We start from the raw sequence: 6000 nt of genomic DNA, 5'->3' as shown, positions 1-6000 counted from the left end.
TTTCGTACGCAGATTCCGCTCAAATTGTTGACTTTTGTGTGAGCGGTGCTTCATATGTCACTATATTGATAATGGACAATTGACCCTCGTCAAAATTTTGCTAATGTGACCGTTCCTTTAAAATGTTATTCAGGTCAATTAAGTCATAATTTACAGGACTGTTGAATGCTTGAATCTGATTGGTTGACGAACGGTCAAGGTGTGCAGTTATTTTCAGGGAAACACGGCTAAAGTAGTTCCAGCAGGTTTATTTACACCAAATTATTTCAGTTATTTCAAAGGTCTTTACAGTCGACAACAGCAAAAGAGCAAAAAACCCACAACGACACTGACCAAGCAGATGCATAAAGTTAACAATAGGATAAAAACGAATTATTTCCATGTTTTTTGCCACAAAATTAAGTTTTATTATGTATTATGCATTTCTCTCCAAATCAAATGCACACACTCACACAGAAACGCCGCTCTGATGATTTTATCAGTAAAATAGTTTAGCAACTTAAAAGCTACATGACATTTCTCACTAGCGAGGGAATAACGGCGCTGTTCTTGAAGCGGATAAACTTACAGTTTCACTATTAGAGACGCTTTCACTATTAGATGAACACTGTAGAGACACACAGGCTTAATCTCTCTCTCTCTCTCTCTCTAATAACTGCATTAATAACTGCATGAGTCTGCTATCAATTACGTTACAAGCTCTAAAACCATTTTGTAATTAGCAACGGAGGCGTGGGATGAGATGCGTAAGAAATTAGTCCTGCACACAAGAGCGTTTTAAATTAAAAAAAACTAACAAATGTCTTGAAATACATCGTCTGAACAATGTTTTAAGATATGGTAAACGTAGTAAAAGCTGAATAACTGACTCCGGTCCTGTTGAATTATTGGAAAATAATGTACGGGTGAATAATTCAACGGCCCGTCCCGTCAATTATTCCTTACTTATTTGCTATTTTACGCTTATTAAAACAGATCATTTGACAAAACATTTTCATAGTGCGCTGTATATAGGCTAGGCTGCTCTTAATAAAAGTTTCACAGCGATGCCATGCATAGAATAATGACTTTTGGTTCCCTGAACAGTTCTTAAAGAACCAGTGAAGAAAAATCTAAATTTCATTCAATAAAGAACATTTTGTTTAATGGAGGTTCCATGGATGTTAAATGTTGGAAGTTGGAACCATAGACTCCAATAAAGAAATTTTCTGTTGCGAAAATATTTAGCTAATCTAAAATGCAATAGAAACCTATGGTTTGTTAACAGTCATGATATATTGACGTATTCGCCCATGAGGTCTATTCAGCAGTGACTGCTGCTCTCTCTCTCTCTCTCTCTCTCTCTCTCTCTCTCTCTCTCTCTCTCTCTCTCTCTCTCTCTCTCTCTCTCGGGTTCGGGAGGGGGGTTTGTGAGGTCTCTTCTCCTCTTTTTCTTCAACACCCTTTTGTTTCTGATCTCCAGTAGACGGAGGAGGCGCGAGACCGACGTCAGTGTGCGCGTGCTCGTGCTCGTCCGCGGATCTGCCCGGTCCTTGTCGTTGCTTCTCCCGTCGGAAACTGTTCAAGAGCGTTTACAGCTTCACTGGTGGAGTTCAATATATGTGCTGAGACTGAAGTTCCAGCAGACTCGGATGAGGTAGACTCTTTCTCCATCGGTTCTGCTCAGCTGATCTTCCTCCTTTCAGCCGGTGAGCTCGGACAACTTTAACAACTCCAGGTAGGAGGACACTTCATATCATAAGCGCATATTACTTGCGTGTTAAATCATTATCTCAATAAGCGGGTCCTTGAATCGTTATCATATTACTTGCGGGTTAATAGCAGTAGACATGGGGGTTTTGATGGATGTCTGATTTCAAATCCGATTTCACCCTCTGGATGTCTGTAATCTTTGTCAGGATGCTGTAATTTCTGCTTGCATGATTTGATGTGAGAATGTGGAAATCTGGTTCTAGACACAAGATCTGTTCATGTCTAATGAATGTTAGTGCAGTATTTGTGTCACAAGAAACTCTTGATTGATGTGCATAGTACATTTTTCCATTCAGTAGCCTACATTAAAAAAAAACCCATTGTAGCCTATGCATTTTATCAAATCTTGGCTCTTAAGTATGAGATACTTTCTCTTTTGTAAGTTGCTTTAGATAAAAGAGACTGCTAAATGCATGAATGCAAATGTAGTAATATAGATTATTAATTTCAGAAAAGGATAGTAAAAGTTTTAAGAAATGTCAAAATCGCACATTTGCATTGCAAGACGGAAGGATGTGCATTTAAATGTTTCAAATCAAAGCAAGTGATGCTGCATAAAAATACCTTTGTAATGTTTAATTCAAGTCATGAATGTGTTTTAATACAGCAGTGAAAAGTGAACTACTAAATGCATGAATGCAACTGTAATAATATAGATTAATACACAGAAGTGAAATGCAGAAAAGGATAGAACAATACAGTAAAAGTTATAAGAAATCACACATTTGCATTGCAAATCGCAAGGATGTGCATGTAATTGTTTGAAATCAAAAATATCCAAAATGTGCTTCCCTTTGTAATGTTTAATTCATGATTGTTTTTTAACACAGTACAGCAGTGAAAGTCATTTAAGAGTCAGATCTGATGGTTCCTTAAGGCAACGACTGCAGGTCTCAGATCAGAAGCTGTTTTCATCTGTAAATATCTGCTTATGAATGCTCCTGTATAGATGATATCTGCTTATGAATGCTCCTGTATAGATGATATCTGCTTATGAATGCTCCTGTATAGAAGAACAGCTCTCGGCGTCAGTAAGAGTGTTGGACAGGCGTAGATCTCGCTCTCTTCGGCAGCTTTACTGAAGTTGCTCGAGATGAGAAAGTCCCGGCAGCTGCAAGGGTTTATTCCTCATCCCGTCGGCCATGAGAAGCTCTTCAGACCCTCCACACACACTGACATCATAATCACGGGCCACTCACACACATGCAGGATTCTCCTTCGGGATTTTCTGAGCCCAAATACTCAGCTTTAGAAGACCAATGAGAGGTTAGGGTGAAAATAAGAGGATTAATGCGGATGGATTTATTGGCGTATGATAATGAGATGGCGTTTTAGGGGTGAAGGGAGACGAGGGTGAACGGGTCAGGGTGATCCGGGAGAAATCAGGGCTCGAGGTCGGGTGTTATGTATAGTTCACGAATCAATCTAATCAGACTTTGTGTTTCAGCGACTGATCGATACAGTACGAACCCTTTTTCTCTCTCTTTTTATCACATATTCAGACTTAAATTGCAGCAGTTTTAATAGGGGTGTAACGATATCCTCATGTCACGATTCAATATTACGATACTGAACTCACGTTACGATATTATTGCGATACTTCAAGACATATGATAAAAGGTTAACAAAAAATGTACTGTGTGTATAAATGAATAGACTTGGACTCGGTGCTGGAAACCCAATGCAGGACAATAGAGACTCCAGAATAACAATATTCATGATTCTGAAGCTGAAAATACAGAATTATTTTAGACGAATATGCTTTACTGTCACTGACTATATATGTAAGATATTTGGCATTATCAGGACCCACAAATATTCCCCCATTGCATTAATATACATGATTATATTCAACATTATATATAGTAGTTTATGTAGTACTGACACTAAAACTCTCACTAAAATACAATAACTCTCTCTCTCTCTCTCTCTCTCTTTCTCTCTCTCTCTCCTCTCTCTCTCTCTCTCTCTCTCTCTCTCTGTCCTCTCTCTTTCTCTCTCTCTCTCTCTCTATTTCTCTTCTTCTCCTGAAGCTGTCTGTGTCTTTGTCCTCTTAACCCCCGTCTGTTTAAAAAGCAGCTCAATACATAGCAGAGGCTCTTATCCATCAGTATGTCCACTTCATGACTCTCTCTCTCTCTCTCTCCTCTCTCTCTCTCTCTCTCTCTCTCTCTCCTCTCTCTCTCCTCTCTCTCTCTCTCTCTCTCCTTTCTCTCTCTCTCTCAGAGAGCGAGAGCGAGCTCTCTCTCTCTCTCTCCTCTCTCTTCCTCCTCTCCGTCTCTCTCAGTCTCTCTCTCTCTCTCTCTCTCTCTAGCGACGAGAGAGAGAGGAGAGAAGGCATCCGCGCCCACCCTCTCTCCTCTCTCTCCTCTCTCCACTCTCTCTCTCTCTCTCTCTCTCCTCTCTCTCGTCTCTCTCTTCCCCTCTCTCTCTCTCCCACTCTCTCTCCCTCTCTCTCTCTGTCTCTCTCTCTGTCCCTCTCTCTCTCTCTCTCTCTCCCACTCTCTCTCCCTCTCTCTCTCTGTCTCTCTCTCTCTCTCTCTCTGTCTCTCTCTCTCTCTCTCTCTCTCTCTCTCTCTCTTCCCCCCCCCTCTCTCTACCACACTCTCTACCACTCTCTCTCTCCCACTCTCTCTCCCTCTCTCTCCCACTCTCTCTCCCTCTCTCTCTCTCTCCCACTCTCTCTCTCTCTCTCTCTCTCTCTCTCTCTCTCTCTCTCTCTCTCTCTCTCTCTCCCACTCTCTCTCCCACTCTCTCTCTCTCTCTCTCTCTCTCTCTCTCTCTCTCTCTCTCTCTCCCACTCTCTCTCTCTCTCTCTCTCTCTCTCTCTCTCTCTCCCCCAATGTCTCCCCCCCCCTCTCTCTCTCTCTCTCTCTCTCTCTCTGTCTATCTCTCTCCCTCTCTCTCTCTCTCTCTCTCTCTCTCTCTCTCTCTCTCCCAATGTCTCCCCCCCCCTCTCTCTCTCTGTCTCTCTCTCTCCCCTCTCTCTCTCTCTCTCTCTCTCTCTCTCTCTCTCTCTCCCCCAATGTCTCCCCCCCCCTCTCTCTCTCTCTCTCTCTCTCTCTCTGTCTATCTCTGTCCCTCTCTCTCTCTCTCTCTCTCTCTCCCAATGTCTCCCCCCCCCTCTCTCTCTCTCTCTCTCTCTCTCTCTCTCTCTCTCTCTCTCTCTCTCTCTCTCTCTCTCTCTCTCTCTCTCTCTCCCACTCTCTCTCTCTCTCTCTCTCTCACCCAGACTCGGAGCTTATGTGAGCATTGAAAACAGCTTATGTTGTCTATAGGTCATAGGTCAAATTTCACCCCAAAATTAAAGGAAATAACAAACTAGATTTTGCACCAAGAGACACCATTGAGATTGACATTACAGCATTGTGACATTATTAAATGTCATTATTTTCATGACATATAAAAACCCTTCAATTCTCATTACCACAATGCAATTATCATATTACTATATTTTATAACATATTTTTAAATATTTAGCCAATCATGATGGTAGTATTTGTTGAGCTGCATTTATATCAAGATTAAAAAATCCAGACTGAATGCCTCATTTTACTGTAGATAGAAACCTCCGATGTTTTCTGAAGCATCTAACACTTCGAGCTTCATTCGGTGTGGTGTGTTCATGACCTTAAAGACGTGTTTGTCAGTGTTTGTGTGACAGTGGCTGTTTGCTCAGAGCTCAGTCTGTATTTGCTGTTAAGTCCTTCATCTCCGGATCAGCAGCTGATGAAGTGATGTTTCTTTAACAAACGCTGCTGTTCTGGGTTATTGATTGGTTTATTCTGCTGACCATCTGCATACTGGACGTTCTGCAGTGGAGCGTAGAGCTGGTTTAACTGAGCTGAACTGAGCATACATTTAAGGTGATGATACACAGGGCAACTCTTTGAGCAATCTTGCCAAGCGATTGTTGCTTGTGCACTTTTTCATTGAAAATGGACAATAAATTTATATCTGGATCATTTAGATTGGTCTTGGGCCCTGTGTGTCACCTGGTTGCCCGTTGACGGCAACATTGCTCAAAAAGTTGCCCTGTGTATCATCACCTTTAGTGTTTGTTAAGTCAAGCATCACTATTACTGTTGCTGGCATTTATTGTTAGTGATTTGAACAAACCCCTAAAACTAAGTTTTGAACTCATTCTGCACTGTTTGGGCAACATGAACAATATCTGTGGCTTGTTGGAATTGTTCTGCTAAATGCCCAAATTGTTTTGTTGTTTTTTTACCTATAATTTCACACACT

General features: G+C 41.5%; 1 protein-coding gene across 1 annotated transcript in view; it reads left to right on the top strand.

The window, feature by feature from the left end:
• The first annotated feature begins 1460 nt into the window (after positions 1–1460).
• The window catches only part of ncana (neurocan a), an 86715-nt gene continuing 82175 nt past the window's right edge, over positions 1461–6000 (top strand). The window contains exon 1 of the mRNA XM_077222114.1: positions 1461–1717. The gene's annotated coding sequence lies outside the window, so the exon portion shown is untranslated. The remainder of the gene's footprint in view (positions 1718–6000) is intronic.

Source organism: Siphateles boraxobius, unplaced genomic scaffold, assembly GCF_051911475.1.
Source record: "Siphateles boraxobius isolate OS27281-9 unplaced genomic scaffold, OSU_SipBor_1 86, whole genome shotgun sequence".
Classification (NCBI taxonomy): Eukaryota; Metazoa; Chordata; class Actinopteri; order Cypriniformes; family Leuciscidae; genus Siphateles; species Siphateles boraxobius.
This window is presented reverse-complemented; position numbering and strand designations above follow the sequence as displayed.